At 41.6% G+C, this 21812-nt stretch overlaps 1 pseudogene across 1 annotated transcript in view; it reads left to right on the plus strand.

Moving 5' to 3' along the window:
- Positions 1 to 1670: 1670 nt before the first annotated feature.
- Positions 1671 to 21812, plus strand: part of LOC308706122 (NACHT, LRR and PYD domains-containing protein 3-like) — a 38089-nt pseudogene continuing 17947 nt past the window's right edge. The window contains exons 1-3 of the transcript in view: positions 1671 to 1750; positions 2079 to 3873; positions 4365 to 4535. The product of the transcript in view is annotated as an NACHT, LRR and PYD domains-containing protein 3-like (transcript). The remainder of the gene's footprint in view (positions 1751 to 2078; positions 3874 to 4364; positions 4536 to 21812) is intronic.

Below are 21812 nucleotides of genomic sequence, written 5' to 3' on the forward strand. Positions count from 1 at the left end.
TGGGCTCCGAACTTTGAAGGGCCATATCTCGGGGACCCGGCCGGCTAGCGACACCAAACTCGGGTCAAAGTAGGGTCCCGAGGGGCCCTCTCAAACGGGCCCTAGCCCGAGTCTCTAGCGCCCCCACGGTCCGAGATACGGGGCCCAACAGGAAAGGGTGCACTTGAGAAGGAAGGGTCCCAGTGGCCCGGGACTCTTGGGTCTGAGAGGGCCCCTAGGGGCCCCTCACCACCCCAAAGGACGATCCGCTGGGACACGCCCTTTTCGAGATATTGACCATTTTGTCTAAAAGTCCCTTATGTATAACCGGGTGTATCTTGGGAGTTAAGCCGAATTGGAGCTCCAAACTCCGGGCACGGGGAGGGCCCTTAGGGCCCCTTCTGACCCCACCGTCCCCAGCTCCTGGGACCTTCCTGTTCCGAGATACGGCCACTTCCGGTCCAGCTTTGACCGGGTGTATCTTGGGAACCAAGCCGAGTTTGAGCTCCAAACTCCGGGCGTGGGGAGGGACCCAAGGGCCCCCCACGACCCCAGAGTATGGAGCCCCAAGTCGGCTTCTTTCCTGAGATACGGCCACTTCCTGTGGGACTTTGACCGGGTGTATCTTGGGAACCAAGCCGAGTTTGAGCTCCAAACTCCGGGCGTGGGGAGGGACCCAAGGGCCCCCCATGACCCCAGAGTATGGAGCCCCAAGTCGGCTCCGTTCCCGAGATATGGCCACTTCCTGTGGGACTTTGACCGGGTGTATCTCGGAAAGCACGCCGACTTTGAGCTCCAAACTCCGGGCGTGGGGAGGGACCCATGGGCCCCCCATGACCCCAGAGTATGGAGCCCCAAGTCGGCTTGGTTTTGGAGTTATGCCCGGTCAAAAACAGCATCCCACCTGCAACCTATTTAGTTACAGATGGGACTTCAAAACATCCCGCCTGCAAGTTATTCGACGGAGCCCCTGTGCGCTCCCCGTGGACAGTGATATTTTATGCTAATTTTGCACAAATTAATGGGTGAAATGTACATTAGTGTGTTGTGCTGTGTCCCCTGAGGGCTGTCCAGTAGGTTTGACCACCCCTAACCACTTTATTTATGATAAATGTCCTTTTAATGCAATGTCCAATTTGGACGCAAAATGCAATTTTTAGGCTGTAAGGGGGATGTTTGGGCTCTCCGTGGACAGAGGGCGTTTTCGGGATCGATCCCCGCCCCCTTGCTTCGTTTATGCTGTAAGGGGACAAAAGGGCTCTCCGTGGACGGCCCCGCCCATCCCGTGACTTCGGCCAATGGCGTGCGGTGGGTGGGAGGGAGATGGGCTGTAAGGGGGACTTTTACGCTGTCCGTGGTCAGAGGGCGTTTTCGGGATTGATCCCCGCCCCCTGGCTTTGTATATGCTGTGTGGGGACAAAAGGGCTCTCCGTGGACAGCCCCGCCCACCCCATGACTTCGGCCAATGGCGCGGAGCCGGTAAGGGTGAATAGGCTGTAAGGGGGACGCCGATGCACTCCTTGGACGCCCACCCCCTACTCGTTCGACGCCCGTCGAATTGCAAGCGGGTGGGACGTCGGTGTGCCACCTGGTGGCCGATGCCCGAACTGCGGTTTTGGGGAGTTAACTTCTGGCCCCTCCCATACGGCCCCTGGGGGGTCTAGAGTCTTGGGGCCACCTCTCAGGGGACCATGGGGACGGCCCCTATCGGGAAGGGGCGTCAGGGGGCCCCGCAAAAATCGCCCAGGGGGCGCTGCGCAGCGTCCACGAAGTGCGTCCCGATCTGGGTCATTTGCCGAGCGCCCTGGACCCCCTTCAAAATGACTTCCCTAAAGGGAGTAAGGGTACTGTTGGCAGTGGAAACGCTAGCCAGATCATGGTTAACAGACCCGAACCGTACCGTACTGTCCCGTACCGTACCGTACTGCTCAGTGGAAACAAGGCATTTGTTTACATCCATGCTTTGGACCACTTATACCAACTCACTGTTGTCACACTAGCCAAATGAACAAATTACTATAAATTGAACACCGTGTTTATTTTACTATCAGTTTCACAGTTTTAATTCATGTTGTAATCTATTATTTTAAATCTTTCAGTCATGACTCTCAACTGGTCCAAAACAGATTCAAATCAAACCTGCTGAAGAAGTTTCAGTGTCTGTATGAAGGAACAGTAAAGCAGGGAAACCCAACACTCCTGAATGAGATCTACACAGAGCTCTACATCACAGACAGTGCAAGTGGAGAGATCAATAATGAGCATGAGGTGAGACAGATCGAGACACAGTCCAGGAGAGCAGCAACAGAGGACACACCGATCAAATGCAATGACATCTTTAGACCTTTACCTGGACAAGACAAACCCATCAGAACTGTGCTGACAAAGGGAGTCGCTGGCATTGGGAAAACAGTCTCTGTGCAGAAGTTCATTGTGGACTGGGCTGAAGGGAAAGAGAATCAGGACATCCAGCTCATATTTCCACTTGCTTTCAGAGAGCTCAACTTGATGAAGGACAAAACACTCAGTCTTTCAGATCTTCTTCATGTCTTCTTCCCTGAAACAACAGAAATGGAAATATCCAGTGAAGAATATAAAGTGTTGTTCATCTTTGATGGTCTGGATGAGTGTCGTCTGTCTCTGAACTTTAAGAGCAAAGTGAAACTGTGTAATATATCTGAATCAGCCTCAGTGAACGAGCTGCTGATGAACCTCATTGTGGGGAATCTGCTTCCCTCTGCTCTCATCTGGATCACCTCCAGACCAGCAGCAGCGGATCTCGTCCTCTCTGAGTGTGTCCATCGAGTGACAGAGGTACGAGGCTTCAGTGACACACAGAAGGAGGAATACTTCAGGAAGAGAATCAGTGATCAGAGTCTGGCCAATACAATCATCACACACCTGAAGTCCTCAAGGAGCCTCCACATCATGTGCCACATCCCAGTGTTCTGCTGGATCTCAGCCACTGTTCTAGAGGAGATGTTGAGTGAAGCAGAGAGAGGAGAGATTCCCAAGACTCTCACTCAAATGTACACACACTTCCTGATCATCCAGACCAACATCAAACATGAGAAGGACTATGAGAAGAGAGTGAAAGATGAAGCCATGATTCTCAAACTGGGGAAACTGGCTTTCCAGCAGCTTGTGAAAGGCAACCTTATCTTCTATGAAGAAGACCTGAGAGAGTGTGGCATTGATGTGACAGAAGCATCAATGTACTCAGGATTGTGCACTCAGATCTTCAGAGAGGAGTTGGGCTTGTATCAGGGGAAAGTCTTCTGCTTTGTTCATCTGAGCATCCAGGAACATCTAGCAGCTCTATATGCTCACATTTACTTAACAAACAAGAACAGGAATGTGTTTGAACAAACCAAACAAAGTCTGTTGTCTAAGGTTTTTGACTGGTTTAAATATCATTCATTGCCTGGCCTGCATCAGAGAGCTGTGGATGAGGCTTTACAGAGTAAGAATGGACATCTGGACCTTTTCCTGCGTTTCCTTCTGGGTCTCTCATTGTTGTCCAATCAGACTCTCTTACAAGATCTACTGACACAGACTGGAAGATGCTCCTACAACAAAGGGAAAACAGTTCAGTACATCAAACAGAAGATCAGGAAGAATCGCTCTCCAGAGAGATCCATCAATCTGTTCCACTGTCTCAATGAACTGGGTGATGATTCACTGATGAAGGAGATCCAACATTATCTGACATCTGGAAAAATAAGAGGAACCAAACTCTCCTCTTCACAGTGGTCAGCTCTAGTTTATGTATTGCTGACATCAGAGCAGAAGATGGATTTTTTTTGATGTAAAACAGTTTATTGGAGCACAAAATACAGCAGATGAAGTTCTTCAGAAGATGCTGCCTGTGATTAAAGAATTCAGATCAATTAAGTAAGTCACTCTGACAACAGTCATTACACTGATAAAACATGATCACATTTATGATTCTAGCAGGTGCTTTCTAACTAAAGCAACAAAAGTGGTTCATTTTCTGGTACATGTGAGACACTTACTAAAGCAGATAAGGAGGTGTGTGTGTGTGTGTGTGTGTGTGTGTGTGTGTGTGTGTGTGTGTGTGTGTGTGTGTGTGTGTGTGTGTGTGTGTGTGTGTGAGAGAGAGAGAGGGGGCTGGATGATTGTAGAGGTCAGTGTGTGAGACTGATGAAGGATTGAATGTGACGGGGATCAAAACTGACAGCAAACAGCAACAGTGTATTTAACAGTGTCTTTTTCTATACATTGATGCTTTTTGTCCTCTAATGATGTTTATGTGAATGTTTTACTGCCTCTAGAAATCATATTTGTAGTTTACACTTTTTATTCTTTGTATAGTTTATGTTTGCAGCTGGTATCAGTTCACCATGTATCTTTAATCTCTACAGTTTGAGGAATTGTGGTGTTACAGATGAAGGTTGTGCTGCTCTGGCTTCAGCACTGAGATCAAACCCCTCACACTTGAGAAAACTGGATCTGTCTGAGAATAAACTAGGAGACAGAGGAGTGAAGCTGCTCTCTGATAAACTGAAGGATCCCTGTAAACTGGAGATACTGTGGTAAGATTGTATAAATGTGTCAACATCCTCCTCCATTTTCCTCATAAGGTCAATAATGAACAAAATAAACAGAAACAAGACTAAAAATCTGATTGTGTAATCTTTATTAGATTCTTTCCAAAAATGTTCAAAGAGTTTTTGTTACTAAGGTAATGGATAAACCGTGGCTAGCTGTGCATTCAGGGTGATACAAGACCCTTCTGTTTCAGTCCTGATTACCCTGTCAGGTTTATTCTGTGATGAGAACCATCTGATTGTATATTATCCTGCTTATTATAACACTAATTGCCACATAAGTAAATAATTGGACACAAAATATGAATTTGAGTTTAAATATTATATTATTAGGAAACTTAATGCTTCCGCAAAGTAAAAATTTACCTAGGAAGCAGATTTGAACCCAGATGAACAAACAAGCTCAAACAAGACGACCATTTAAGGGATAATATACAGTCATAACACTTAATACACGGCTTTTCACTAATTGAATAATTTGTGGATATGAAATATTAATTTGAGTTGAAGCTGTTTCAAAATCTTAAATGTGCATTATAATCTATTACAGCAGAAGTGTTCAGTCCTGCTCCTGGAGGGCGACGTCCTGCAGAGTTTAGCTCTAACCAGGGCTGCGATACACTTTTAGACACACACACGTGAACTTCCCTAAGCACTTTCACTCGGGGGAATCCCTGCTGCCATTTTGAAGTGTGTTACACTTCATAAAGTGGACAAGTGATGTCTATATGGACAGACTCTTGACCCCTTGATTTTGACTGAGGGAGCGAGTCTACTTCATATGTAGACTTCAGGCAGCTCCTTATACCACAGTGCAACACGATTGCTTTTAATTTACCCCTACCCGCAACAACTAATGTTAATTATTTTTTAAATATTTAAAACAGCCCCAACCATACTTAAAGGGTAACTAAACCCTTGGTCAGAGCCTGACTCCACCCACTGGCAATATTTGAAAAATGCTGGAAAAGTAGGCAGAGCCCAGTGGAGAGGGGGTGTGCATCTGAGACATATCTCTCTGTAGGCAAGGGCGTGGTTAGCTGGTACCCTCTGACGTCACCCGCCACCACAACTTCCAATAGGAAAATTCAACTGCAGTAGCCACTGTTCAACCTGAAGAGGGCAGCACTCAGATGTTTTTACACCATATTTTGTAAAATTAAAACACTTTAAACCCAAATGTCAAAAAATTACTTGAATACTAATAAAGCACTAATAAAGCCCCATTCTTACAGATCATTTACTAAAAAAAAGTTGGTTTAGGGTTTAGTTACCCTTTAAATACATATTGAATGCTATGTCAAACAAATTTGTATGGGAAATTTTAAATAATAATTAACTCCATAGATCACTGATCAAGGGCCTAAGATGTTCCAGTTCAGCCCATTGCAAAGTTTACGCCAGTAGTGGGCACTTGTGCAACGTAATCAATTACATATACCTGAGTCAATGAGATGGAGGGAAGTTAGTGAGGGAAGGGCATACAAATATAACACATTTGCCTGGAAGTTTCTAGTCCATCTGAAGAGCTTGATTAATTTGTTCAGGTGTGTTTAATTAGGGTTGAAACTAAACTCTTCAGGACAGTGACCCTCCAGGAACAGGTTTGGACACCCCTGCATTACATTGTAAAAAACAAAACTTCTGGCAAAAAGACAAACAGGACAACATTACAGTATGTGACAAACTTTTGTCTTCCCGGTCTGGGAATGAGGGATGCAGAGTCTGAGAGCGGCTGTGCTACAGAGTTTGTCTCTTTAACACACTAATTTATAAACACAAAGAAAGAGTAAGGATGATTTGTTATGATGTTGGAAGGGTGATGAAGGGAATGTCAATGTCACTTTTATTTGTATAGCACCATTCAAACAACACGTTGACCAATGTGCTTTACACCATCTCAATAAAACAATACAACAATATTTAAACAAGCTGATTAAAAAAAGAAATATATATATAGTAATAATCATTATCATTAAATAGATGAATAGGCCATTTCAAACAAGTGTGTCTTAAGTTGTACTTTAAAAACATGTACAGAATCAGCGTCCCTAACATGTGATGGTAAGCTATTCCAAAGTTTTGGAGCAACTACCCCAAAGGCACGATCCCCTTTCTGGCTTAACTTGGTCCTCGGAACTTTTAACAAGTTTTGAGTTGATGATCTCAAGGTTCTACCTGTCTTGTACCCTATTAACAAATCTGATAAATAAGTCGGTGCAAGGCCGTGAAGAGATTTATACACTAATAAAAGGAGTTTAAAATCAATTCTGTATTGTACAGGGAGCCAATGTAAACGGACCAAGGACGGAGTGATGTGTTCACGTTTTTTTGAACGAACTAAGTGCACGAACTGCACTAAGTGTTCATTTTTTGGAATGAACCCAATCGCAGCCAGTAGTCACAGCACACGGTTTATTATATACAAATAATAGAGAAAACACACCCACGAGGGGGCAAAACAAGACAGGACAATGGTTACTAACTAAACTATGACTTTGACAAATACTGTAACTAGAAGAAAACAAACAACTAATACAAGAAATAGCTCAACAAGACGACAACTCTTGATAGGATACTCACAGATGTGCTAGACAAAGTTTGACAATGAACCGACACCGGACAGCAAACACGAGGGGATTAAATAGAGAGAAATTAATGAAGGAAACAGGTGATAATGGGGAAGCAATAATGACTAAACGAGGATAACAAGGAGGGCGGGGCTAGATGACGAGACAACACAAGCACATGGCCCAACAAAAGGCCATGTGTTTGCACATAAAACATGGGTCTGTCATGATCCTGCCTCAAGACTAATAAAAACACAAGGACTATATGGCAGGATCATGACATGATTGCTTTTCAGCAATAAAAAAAAAAAAGTTTCAAACCAATAATTGTTTCTTCTGGGCACAGCACTCCCCATGCCGCTCTCCTCACTACTACTTCTTCTTCTTCTTCTTCTTCTTCGTTATATGGTGGGTGGCACCAACACGCTCTCCTCACTCTCTCAAAGCCCTGTTTTAATCCTGTCTCCCATAGTGAAAAATAAATATACTAAAATGTATGTGAAATACATTTATTTTATGTTAAGTATACTACAAATACATTACATATTTATGTACTTAATATAAATACCCTGCAATTTAGTTATCTGGAAATAGAGCTGAGGTTCAACTAAAGATAAACTTAAGTATATTTGATTGTGCTAAAATGGAACTATTGCTAGTATACTTGAGGTACCATTTAAATATATTGCATTAAAATTATGCAGTTATCCTTACTAATAAACACATAGGCTTAATATTATTATTATTTTAGGAGAAGGCCATAGGAGAAGGCTGTCCGGTCGACTCATAAGCAAGTGAGATGGCCTCAACCACCCACTTGCTCATTCTCTGCTTGGATGCTGGGGACCCTTTATTAGGGGGTCCAAAACATACAAATAGTTGTTTGGTTTTACACCACAGGGCAGCTCTGTGGACATAAGCATCAAGTGCCCTAACTCGCCATAGCAGATTGTTCTTTTCCTGGTCCAGATTTCGAAAAGGAGGAGGATAGAAGGCCTGCAGTACTATGGATCTGGCCACGTTAGTGGGGACCTTAGGAACATAACCTGGTCTGGGATGGAGGAACGCTTTCACCATGCAAGGAGCAAATTCCAAGCACGAGGGTGCCACCGACAAAGCCTGGAGATTCTTTTAAGAGATGAGATAGCGAGGAGGAACAGAGCTTTCAAAGTAAGAAACCTGGCTGGAACCTTCTCCAAAGGCTCGAAGGGAGCCTGGGAAAGGCCTTGGAGGACAATTGCCAGGTCCCATGTCGGAACCCTGGTGCGAGTAGCAGGCCTCAGCCTCAAAGTGCCATTGAAGAAATGAGATACCAAGAGGTCTTTACCCAAAAACATTCCACCCAAAGGAATGTCGTAAGCACCAATGGCCGCCACATAAACCTTTAAAGTGGACGGGGATAGACCTGCAGTGAACCGCTCTGATTCCTGGCTGATTCCTGAAACCTCTCGACGACCGAGTTCACGGAATCACCGAAGAGGCCAGTGGGAGAATAGGCGTCCATCAAAAAATTCTTATATTTCTCTTTAATGTTGCTCAAATTCAAACAGAGATGTCTCTCAGTGACAACCAGAGACCGGCCGATAGTTTTAGCCATCTCCTTGGCGGCCATGAGAGACAAATCTGTGGCCCGACGCAGTTCGCAAACCACGTCTGGGCCGATACCTCCGCCCTCATCCAGGTCTCCTAACAGTTCTGCATGGTAAGCCTGCAGCAGCGACACAGTGTGAAGGCATGCTGCAGCCTGACCAGCCGACACATAAGCCTTACCCACCAAAGCTGACGTAACTCTAACGGGCTTGGTGGGTAATACCGGAGCCTTAAGGGAAGATGCTGATTCAGGGGAGAGATAGCTCGCAAGCGTCTTTTCCACCTTTGGCATCTCCCCATAACTGTGCTCTTTATAATTCGATATAGAGGAATAGTGAGATGTTTGTGCACTGTAGACTCTATATGAAAATGGTTTCTCCCACGATCTCGACACCTCAGTGTGGAGAACGGGGGAAAACGGAAGGCCCCGGCATTGAGGTTGTGAACGAGAGGGCAGGAAACATTCGTCCAGTTTGCTTCTAGAGTGAACGTCCTGCTTATCTGCCGGCTAGTCGATGTGTAATCTTTCGACCGCTCTCGTTACAACCTTAACAAGCTCCTCAAATGCATGAGACTGAGGTGGCGAATCCTCAGTATCTCGTGCATCGACACTAACAACATCTAATTCCTCGGAACTAGATAGCTGTAGTGTCTGTGCCTCAATCGGGACGGAAGAAACTGCAACGCGTGCTTCCGAACCCCGAGAGAAGGCACTAGATCTGTCAGGTGAAGGCAGCGATAAGGCTGGGCCCGTCTCTAAGCCCGCTGACAGATACATTTGCAAACCCCAAGTCTGAAGCCTTCACTGTGCCTCAGCAGCAGTGGGACCTGAGCCTTGGGGGCCGCGAGCCTGAGCGTCCTCGCTAAAGAATGCCAGGCGGGATCGGAGTGTCCGCAATGGAAGCACTTCGCATGCTCCTCACCCAAACAAACAATGCACAAAACATGCGTGTCCCCACCCGTTCTGAACTGTTGCTTTCTCGCCATGATGTATTGTAACAGACAACATTAACCCTCTGAGGTCTGAGCTGTTTTCTGGGCCCTGGAGGTGTTCTGACATGCTCTGACATTTGTGGTTATTTCTGTTACTTGTGACATTTTCATGGCTAAAGTCTAATTACACTGTATCCAGCACAAACTCTGCTACAATAATATATCAGCAGAATGTATGTAAAAGTTTGTAGTTTTGAGATAATGACATTTATGCGTGGTTTGTGAAAATACAAAAATAAATTCTCACTGAAATAAGGTCATGAAACCCATACTGATTATTTCTTCACAAGACTTTTGAAAATTTTATCACGTAGCCTAGAATATTTGCTCTAAAACTATGTGAGAATCACCCTGACTGCTCATTCAGAGAAGACAATATATTGATTTAAAAATTTTACGACGTGTTTTGTGTTAGAAAGCAATATGCGAAGAGGCGGATCACCTCATTAATATGAAAGCTTTCCACACCTGAGAAAGACAAAGAACCTCCCTAATGGCCCTATTAGGAGCTTATCAGGGCCCATCATTCTGACCAACCTTGCACAAAGAATGAGGAGATTAAAAAAATAATGGCTTTTAAAATTGTTTGGATTTATTTACAACACAACATAATCCAAAGATACACAACAAAAAAGCACTTATTGAAGAAAGAGACCTTTGTGCCATTCCTAAAAACATTGTACATACCTTTCATTTTCTAAGGTGTTTGATTTTCACTTTACCATGTTCATGTACAGAGACATGTACTGTGAATGTTGAAGTCAGCAGGACTCAGTGGCATCTGGGCCCTGAAAAAAAAAAAGTGAACATACTGATATCAAGAGAAAGGCCTGCACGATTTTGGGAATACATTTTAGATTTTTCTTGTTAAAATTGCTTTTTAAAATTCACAGAATACACACTCACACAAATGTTTCCAACAATATATAATGAACACCAGGTTTGTTGTGCCTTGTAGGTATAGGCTATGCGCAGTGCTGCATAAAATAATAACAATAAAGCAGCCTATATATATTTTCAAAAAGATTTCAGTAACAACTAAGCTAGAGAAAAATATATTGATTATCATGTTACTTCAAATGTTTCCATTCGTTATGATGATATGAAATGATATAATAGTAAAAACATGAAGCCGTTTGGAGCGTTTTGCTTTTCCAAAATATGATACATTCAAACGCGATCGCGATCAAAAATATGATACATTAAAACGCGATCGCGATCAAAAATATGATACATTAAAACGCGATTGCGATCAAATATAAAACATTATGGTTAGGCCTACCATATACATAGCCTATCTACGTTTGAGCAGATATCCACAAACACAGTAACAGTAAACACGGGTCTAAATATTATAATATTCACCATATATCTAGCAACAGTTCAACTGCAATGTGAAATTTATGCAACAATAGCAAACTAATATGTAAGAATTACTTACCTTATCTTTCTTGTCTTCAAATATCGTTCTTCTTCTTCTTCTGATGTAAATCCAATGTAAGCTCAGGCACGTCTTTCAAACTCGACGAAAAGTGAAGTGAAGTGTTTTGTTGTTGAGGTAATGAGGGCGATCGCGTTCCATGTGGAGATTTGCATGTGAATATCTTTTGCGCGAGTGGGCGTGGCCGAATTAAAAATAATTAGGAAGCGTTTGAGAAGCTGGAAATCTTGTTGGTTTTATACAAATTACTTAAACAGAGAATATTTGTTTTCGTTTTGAATCCGATCATTTAAAAGTACACACTTAAATGTTTATAAAGGTGTATGGCTCATAAATGTGTGACAAGTATTCGCTGAGTTTTGTTTCAGTTTATAGACGTGCTCAAGAAAAAAAAGTTCACCGCGACGGAGAGGCAGAACGCACACACTGTTTATTTTCTTTATTTTACAAAAGCACAATGTTTTGATTTGATTGGAAGTGGACACATACAAAAGTAGAAATACCACAGATTCTTTTTTTATATTTATTTTTTCTGTATGACCATAAATGACGGAGAAATTTAAGTTTATAGTGCTACAATGTGGAGAAAATCCAGCAAAACGCGCCGGCGCGTTTGTCGACCTCAGAGGGTTAAATAGACAGATACAGTATACACAGAGCGCTTGTGAAGACACAGAAGCTAGCACTGCTTTGTTTTGGACAGGCTTTATAGTTTCCTGGTTCCCGCCTCTGACGTTCCGCCACACCATTGGACTGATTTTACATGTGCTTCAAGACATCATCACACAAAGCGTTCCCTTAGCATCAGTTCGACGCAGCGCGAGTTCCCTTGAAAGGGAACTCTCAGAAAACCACAAAACAAACACACAACATCTCTTGCAAAAAAACAAGTAATAGTAAACTCTAATAGTGAGATTCACTATTTACTCAAATAGTAACTCTACACTCAAACATCAAATGATTAGCCACATACACACCAAACTGTCTGTAGTGGAGTGTATAGGGGTTTGTCACACGTACATGTATGTGCACAAATACACTGTATACACAGTATGTTTGCTCAACTGATGAATTTTACACAGTTATGGAACTGATCTGAATCAATACTGAACTGTCTTGAGCTGAATATTGACACTATTGGCTTGTTAGAGCTGCTTTACAGCAGACTTTGAATTTATTCCTGTTGTGAAGCTGCTGCGAAACAATCTATATTGTATTTTGGATGCATATATATATATACGGTTACATATACGGTCACGGTATATATATATATGGTCACGGTTCATGAATTCACTGACTCTTTCTCGCTCTGTGTTGTTGTGTGTGTGGGTGTGGTCGCTGATCACCGCTCTGATCATCAGCGCCTATTTATACTCACAGTTTTCGTCTTGTGTTTGTCAGATCATTGTGGATGTTTTCCCGGTGTTGTTCTTGTCTCCTGCCTGCTTCCGAGTTCCCTGTATTTTGCGGTGGATTTAGTCCAGTCCAGTCGCTCTGCCTTCTTCTACGGAGGATATTTATCTTCGAGTTCCTGAGTCTGTTCTGAGTTCGAGTTTGGATTGCCTTCGCTCCTTCATCTACCACGGAGGTTCGGGTTGCTCATCAGCGTCCCTGCGCTACCAAGAGAGACTGTTTCCGGGCACTTGCTTCACCAGACTATTCACTGCGATATTACCATTCAGTTCTCAATAAACATAATTTTACTTGCAATTGAATCCGCCGTTTTACTGAGCATCACAGAACAATCTGACCAATCATGGATTTAGCGATTACACCTGATTTGGGTTCCTTTACCGAGGCATAGCTCGGATGGATCAACAGGAGGAGAACATGGCCGTTACTGGTCGTGCAGTGCAAGCCTTGGTAGCGCAGGTGTCCGAGCTCACCCAGCAGCTTCAACAACTAGCGGGTCCCACTGCGCCTCCCCCGCCGCCTGTTTCTCTCACTCTTCCAACACCCAGCCGTCAAATGGAGCCACGTTTGCCTACTCCAGAGTCTTATTCGGGTGAGCCTAATTTTTGCAGAGCATTTTTGACCAAGTGCTTGATGTTTTTCTCTCCTCAGCCACAAACATTCAGTACTGAACAGTCTAAGGTGGCGTTCGTGCTGATGCTGTTGTCGGGGCGTGTGGCTCTGTGGGGAACGGCGGTGTGGGAGAATCAACATCATTGCTGTTCTTTGTTCCAGGCACTCTCTGAGGAGATGAAGAGGGTGTTTGATCGGGCGGTCGCGGGTCGAGAGGCAGCTCGACAACTCGCGTATCTTCGCCAAGGTAACAGACCTGTCTCCGATTACTCAATTGAGTTTTGTACTCTAGCTGCTGAGTGCCATTGGAACGAGGAAGCGCAGTGGGACATGTTCCTGCATGGATTGGCTGACCATATCCAGAGGGAGATATACACCCTGGATCTTCCCAAGAACCTGGATGGATTTATTGAGCTGGCTCTACGGGTGGACTCTCGTCTACATCGCCTGGAGCAGCAAACACGTACGACCTTGGTTCCCAGGAGTTTCGAAAGTCCTCAAGCCTTACTGAACTTAGCCGAAGGTAATTTTATGGACTTAACTTTTGCTCGTAAACTCCAGATTCCCATCACATCACTCATGAACAGGATTTCTGTTAACGCACTTAATGGTCAAGAACTTCCCACCATATCTCTCACTACCGGCCAGTTGACACTCATCACATCAGATGATCATACTGAGGCGCTCTCATTTCTTCTTCTGGACTCTCCTCTGGTTCCCATAGTCCTCGGCAGTTATGGGAATAACGGCGTTATAAATAATGCCGTTACTAACGGCATTACTTTTTCCAGTAACGAGTAATCTAATTGATTACTCTTCTCATCTTAATAACGCCGTTACCGTTACTGACAAAAAATGCGGCGCGTTACTATAACTGATGAAGCTGTTTTTTTTTTCATCAGACCAACTAGATCTCTGAGCGAGAGGCAAATACTTTTTTTTACTGCTCTTCCTTGGTTAGTGGGCAGAGCACGAGACAAGCGCATAAATGCTGACGATTGGCTGAGGTAGAGTAAAATTTCATTGTAAGCTAATCAGAGTTAGAGTTGCGGGTGTTCGAAAGCACGCATAGTAGTGATGGGCATTCGGCTCTTTTGACTCAGCTCACTGAAAATAGCCGGCTCTTTTGGCTCACAAACGGCTCTTTAAATGACTTTGACTATAATATTTAAATTTTTATTACATAATTATTTAATTTCTATAGGCTAAATTTGTAAAAAAAAAAATAGAGTCGGCTCTTCAGATATGCGAGCCAGCTCCCGACGTTCACCTAAAAGAGCCGGCTCTTAGAGTCAGCTCATTCGCGAATCGCGAACGACCCATCAAAAGCTCATTCGCGAACGAGTCGATCCATCATCACTAACGCTCATTCGCGAACAACCCATCATCACTAACGCTCATGAATTGCATGAATTACATCACCTGTTTACTGGCAACACCTTCGCTACATTTGTAGAACTAACACAGAAATTTAACTTAGGAAAAGAACAGTATTAGTATTACTTACAAATCAGGAATTCTATTAAAACCACAATTGGAAACAAAGACATTGCACAACCTCCCCCAATTCTAAAACATATCACCACAATTAGTAATTCATCAAAAATACTTAGTAAATTATACACCCTAATATCATCTATAGACTCTAAAACAATAGTAGCACCAGTTAAACAATGGGAAAAAGATCTCAATATTAATACAAATGACGAATTTTGGAAAACAATTTGCAGAAACACTTTTATCATAAGTACAAACATAAACATCCAGTTAATTCAGTATAAAATTATACACAGAACACACATAACACAGCGTAAGATGTTTAAAATGGGACTAGTAACTTCCGATAGATGTACCAACTGCAGTGTAAATACACCAGACACTTTCCTTCATGCATTCTGGCTATGCCCACCAGTTCATCAGTTCTGGATAGATGTCGCTAATAAATTATCGAATTTCTTTAAAATTACAATTAATGCACTCCCATTATTATGTCTTTTAGGTGACACATCTCAAATTAACCCTCCCTTTGAACATTCAAAACCTCTGCTCATATCTCTAGCTATCGCCAAAAAAACAATACTACTCAATTGGAAAAATAAATACCAAATATCAACGACACAATGGCTACATCTATTAAGGGACCATATTATTAAAGAGAAACAAACGTTAGCAAATAAAAATCATCTATACAAATTTTATAACATTTTCAGTCCACTCCTTTCATCCTTAAATATTGATTAAAACTAGCTAGGTAGTCGATGCCTCAACTCAAATCTTTGGTATACTAAATGGATTAATAATAAGGAAGCGCAATATGCATAATTACAAATTATTTTTATAATAAATAATCTCTGAGTATTATTAAATACATCAGTCGTGTATACATATAGATGTGTGGGTTTATATTGTATTCTATAAGCTATACTTTTCGTTTTACTTGTAAAAGCTGCATATTTTTATTATTTATTGTTGTTGTTGGTAGGGGTGGTAGTAGGGATGGTGGTATTGGTATTGATATTATAAAACCATTTGTATTCTCTTTTTAATCTGGGTCAGGCGACTATTCTGGGTGCTATCGGTGGGTATGACTAGCACGTCCTGTCGGCATATTCATTAGTAACTCGGTTCATGGATTTACTGGCCTCTCATTTTTACCGCCTTTGCCCCAATTCCAGGCTTCTGATATGCAAAATAAATGTGTTGGACGGATATCTGGGCTGGATGTGGTGTCTCTGGCTAGGGGGCTAACCAGTACACGCTAGGGTCCAAGCCATAGATCACCAAAAAAAAATAAAAAAAAAATAAAAAAAAAATAAAAAAATAAATTGGGACTTTGGTCCTGTCAGGTCACAACCAGACTAGGTGAGCTGGGTCTGGAGGTGCCTGTAATGGTGCCATAGCATATTCTGCAGAGGAAGACTCAGCGAAACATAGAAGCTTAACTGGTGGGGTTGGGTGTCACTGATGGTGGTGGTGGGAGGGGCCAGGTGAATCTGAGGGAGGTGTCTTTGTTGGGGGGGTCTGTTGGTTGTGCTCACTGGCAGTAGTAGAGTGGCCCCCAGGCCTAGAGAATAATGTGTATCTACAATGATTGTATTGACTGGCCTAAAATATGGTATTAGTATTATTATTGTAATTACAGTACTGCCACTACTACTACCCCTACTATTATTATCATGAATGTGAGTGTTACCACTACTACCACTACTATTGCTACTACTATTATTATTTTTGTTCTAATGATTATTATTATTATTAATAGTATGAATACTACTTTTACTACAACTCTGTCACAATTATTATGATTCTCTTAAATTGCCTCTATCTATATCACTAAAATATCTCATTGCTTAAACTTACCAATGTACCTGCAATACACTATATTGATATTTATATTTAGTTGTTTTCTTTTCTTTTTCTTTTTTTCTTTCTTTTTTTTCTTCTTTTTTTTCTTTTCTTTCTTTTTTTTTTCTTTTCTCTCTCCTTTTTTTGGGTGTTATGTATGTTCCTCTCTCTTCTGTATGTGTATATATGACATTGATCTTTTACCTTGTATAAGCTACAATGTTTTAACTTGCAATAATAAAAAAATAAATAAAAAAATGAATTGCGAACGACCCATCATAACGCATAGTCGGACAGGACAGGACAGGACAGGACAGGACACACAAGGAACAACACAAGCCAGTCAGTCAATGAGAGACAGGTATGGCGACGAGCCCAAATAATCCAAAAGTAGCCTTCTCTAAAAGTAGCCTACAGACATTTTATTTGTTTTATTTGCACTACAAAGAGTGTATATATTTGTTATTTATTTTTGGTATATTGCTTAACAAGCTTAATTTAATTTTGCCCAGTTGTGGCCTGTTGAGGGGCAATAAATATCAAAAGTTCCAAAACATCTATTGTGTTATTTGCATTGATCCACTATATAAACATAATATCTACATACATGGCATTTGATTGGAGGCTAGTCTCACTTTGTCCCATAGCAACATTTTTGTGATGTTGCCACTTAACATTAATCTGGTACAAAACAATTTTAGCATTTACTCTCCCTTTTAAGTGTCATGGCAAAGCATGCTGGGGAATAGAGATCCCACCCCAGTTTCAGTTAAATTTAAGTTTGTCTAAATTAAAAGAAACAAGTTCATAGAACTCAAAACAATTCAACAATTCAACATACTTAAAAGGTGTAAGTTTTGTTAACTCAAAAGAAAAGAAAGTTCTAAATACTCATAAAAGTTCATTTGATTGGACTAATTTGTATAATTTAAGTTGGCCCTACTCAACCAATTAATTATTTTGAGCGTTAGGGTTTGAACAGTGAATGACCTTTGCTTCAATAAACTCCTAATTTTGCCCAGTTGTGGCCTGCTGAGGGGCAATAAATATCAAAAGTTCCAAAACATCTATTGTGTTATTTGCATTGATCCACTATATAAACATAATATCTACATACATGGCATTTGATTGGAGGCTAGTCTCACTTTGTCCCACAGCAACATTTTTTTTTAGACGTGTGTACAATGTTTCATGTTTCTGTTAATAATGTACTGTATTAAGTGTCCATTTCATTATAATATTCAGATTTATCATAAATAATTGAACATGCACATGTATTTTAAGTTCCGTTAAAGAGGGGTAGAGGTGGGGTAACATTTGAGCATTTAAAATTTAATTTTACTTGAAAGTAACGCAATAGTTACTTTCTTAAGTAACTAGTTACTTTTAAAATTTGTAACTGAGTAACTAATTTAGTTACTTTTTGGAAGAAGTAACTAGTAACTGTAACTAATTACTTTTTAAAAGTAACTTGCCCAACACTGGTCCTCGGTCATCCCTGGCTCGTGCAGCACAGTCCTAGGGTTGCACCACCACCAGGATGGTCCCTTCCCATACCTCCCAGGGTGTCGCCTGCACCCCGCCTTCGTCTTCAGGCAGGAAATGCAGAATTCGTTACCCTCAGATTGCGAGTTATAGACATGGCCTATGGAGGGCGCATGCTTGGCCATAATCAATGTAGTGTGTGCACAACGCGCATGCACTTTGCTTATCTCATCTACACACAGACGCAGCAGTTCTCATTTTTAGAAAACCATACTTTATTACAAGGAAAAATATTAACACACGAGGGAAATAATTGTTGTGTCCATGAAGATGTGAAAAAGGCAGAAATCTAGCTTACACATTTACCCAAATTTTTATACGGCTGTTTAACCGAAGCTAATTTGGGTGGGTTTCTCCCATCCCCATACAATGTCACTTCTCTGTGTTTTACGGCCCTGACGAGAACGTCAGTCTCCTCAGCTGTGAACCGCTCCTGAGTCCTGGCGTGCGCCTGGCAAATCCGCCGTTATAATAGTAACCCGCCATGGAACAAGCTAGCCTGCTCTTAAAGGGAATGTGAGATGTCGCTCTGATTGGTTTATTTCACGTTACGCCCAAACCACACCTATGAATAATGAAGCCACTTCAGACCAACCCATTTTAGATTTGCGTCGGGCGCAAGAGTCATTTATCCCGCCGGTATAATAGCAACAGCGCCCAAGATCCGCCCACAAAGTTACTTGCGTTTCGCGCTTGATACTTGAGTTTCAGATCGTTAACCCCCTGAGGTCGACGGTATCGCCGGCGATACCAGCTCGCTTTTTTTTATCAGTGTAAAAGAAACTCATAAATACTCTGTTGACTTTGATTTTCCATAGGAGTTTCATACATCAATCGATTCTGTTAAATGTGTATTATTTTTGTGTATACTCACAATAAAAACAAAGTGTTGTGCTTTTTTCCAAATAAAGAAAAATAAACACGAAGTGAGTTCTGCCTTCTCTCTGTCAGTGTAGTCCATTCTGAAACGCGTCCGAAAATGAACAATAACTCAGCGAATACTCAGTCAAACAGGCATACAGACACACAGGCATGAAGCTTGAATTCTCTTCTTTTAAATGAAGTAATTTATATAAAAAACAAATATTCTCATCTTGTGAAATCTGTATTAAAAGAGAGCGATTCCAGTCAAGCTCATTTCAGCTAATTCAAATGAAATGTGACTCCGCCCACGGAGAGCGCACGCTATTCAAACGCAAATGTCTGAGGCAATCCGCGCAATCCTGTGAACGCCCCCATATCAGCTCGAGAAAACACAAGTTTATTCAGATCATTACTTGTTTACACCGTCTCGCAGCGCTGTGAGGAATAATAATAATGGAAAATGTACCTCAGAAGTGCGGGTATATCGAGGAGCGAGCTGAGGAATACAGTAGGCTAGTAAGTTTTTTTCCTTCTCACGTGAATCGGGTTTCTGTTTATGAATGAATGAACGGCAGAGATGCGCGCTGTTTACCACAGCTCGCAAAAAGACAGTTTAAATTTAAATCCCGTGTGTGAATGAATGATGATGTTTTAGAAAACTGTATTACTATACTGAGATGAGTAAAATCGACTGAAATATGTTGAAATAAAATGTAGGCTATTTGTATAAGCAACGTATTAAACTGCAAATTAACATTAATATGCCCTAATATTTCATAAAAACAACGTTACAGTCAGGCGAAATATGAAAGACAACATTTTGTTGACTAGATTTGAGTACAGTTTTTACTGTAGAATATACTGCCACATCAAATAAGCTTTTGTTTAGCAATTTCTATATAGGTATATAAAATACTATTTTTGTCAAAAATAAAGTCATCAACTAAGATGTTAGCTGTTCCAATGTTGGCTATATTCAAACTAATGAATACATAGATAAAATGTAGGCCTATAATCTTTTTTTTTTTTTTTTACAAAGAAAGAGTACACTTGAAATATTGTTGAAATTGTAATTATTGTTGTAATTGTAACCTTTTTAATAACATAGCAAAACATATTTACAAGATAGATGTAAGCAAAATCTTAAATGGTCAATATAAGTCTTCTTCTAAATATATCTTTTGTCCTTGCATTGTGGCTCAGTCAGTGTCACACCTGAATGAATGGCTTATTATGCAGAGTCATTATGCAGAGTGGGTGGGACATTGTATTCTAAGGTGTAAACCACTCCTCGTTCAGGCCCCCTCGCATATTGGCTTTCCAAGCAAAACCTGTTTTACATCAATTTAAATCAATGTATTGTTTTATGTGAACGATAAAGCAAGACTATTTTCACACAATTTTGAAGCCAGAACTCGAATGAATTCTGTCAAAAGTCCATTAGTCAAAAGTCTTATTGACACATATTTATTATGAGTTTTGTGGTCTTATTTCAGCAACTTTCATTTTTATTTTTTTCAATAACCACGCATAAACATTATTCTCTTAAAAATTAAAAAATATACATGCATGGTGATCACATATTTTGGTAGCCCTGTTTGTGCTATATAGAGTGAATTTACATCTTTGCCATTAACATGTTTATAAATAACTGAAAAAAGCACAAATGTCAGAGCATGTCAGAACACCTCCAGGGCCCAGAAAACCGCTCAGACTCCAGAGGGTTCAAATAGGGCCCTATATCACAATACTTGCTTGCTGGGCCGTTAATAGATTTATGCTTTGTTACGTCATTTTGCTCCCTAGTCTTTCTGGTAGAACCTGTTTGATGTTTTAATCGGAACGGAAGAGCTGTGTTTTGTACCGCGACTATAGCGTCTCACGGTCACCCAGTTGCCCTGCTGCACGGGCTCTAAAGCTAGTACCGAACAATGTACAGTGTTCACTAAGGCTGTGTTTACACTGGCACAACAAATCCGATCTTTTACTCACATCTGACACAGATCGGAATTGGTTGCCCACGTGTAAACACAAAAATCCGCATGAGATCCGATTTTTTTCGTATCCGATTTGAGCCACTTTCAAATGTGGTTTTAAATCAGATACATATCCTACGTCTAAACACGCATATCCGATTCCCCTTTGAATTCCAAGCCACTACAAGGCGAGGACAACACGTTTGTTCACAAAGATAGCTTTTTAATGTTGTATTATGAGGCAGACAAGCCTGTATGTGCTCGCTCACAGCTTTTTATTGAGGTGGGAACTTTATATTTATCTTCGTAAAGAAAATAAATTGTGCCAGTAGGACTGTGATTTCCGCCCGCAAGACATGAGCATCGACAGCTTTCACTGAAGTGAACTGGACACCTCTGAACTGAACGCCGGGCGAAGTGAATCGCATAGCCGAGCCTGATGGTCCGAAGGAGTCAGCGAGACAGGCTGGGGAGTGCTAACCAGGCTCTGAGAGGCCGTGTAAGCCGGACCAAAGGGACCGCAGGCGTACCCGCAGTGGGGCAGCGAGGTGGAACTCAGGGACCCAGCCGTGGGGGCTATCTCTTCAAGGCGGTTCGCAGTGGGTCTGGGTTTGCTGTGCAACACTTACCTGGTGTTGCCACTATAAGCCTTGTCCATCTGGGCTACAGTACAGTGTTGGTCTGTAGTAGGCTACAGATTTACTATAATTGTGTGAAAGTGAGTGTGTGTGTGTCGTTGTGTGTATGCACCTGAATTTATTTACTTCCTCTATTCATGAGTTTTATTTGTTTACCATCACTAATATTTTTGTCATGTTTAGGTTGTAGGAAGCATAGGAAGATGAAGATCATGTTAAAAAAAAAGGCTTTAAAAATCCATACAAGCAAACAATCCAAAAGGCAGGCAATTTTA

This window comes from Scardinius erythrophthalmus (genome assembly GCF_964197995.2).
Source record: "Scardinius erythrophthalmus genome assembly, chromosome: 17".
Classification (NCBI taxonomy): domain Eukaryota; kingdom Metazoa; phylum Chordata; class Actinopteri; order Cypriniformes; family Leuciscidae; genus Scardinius; species Scardinius erythrophthalmus.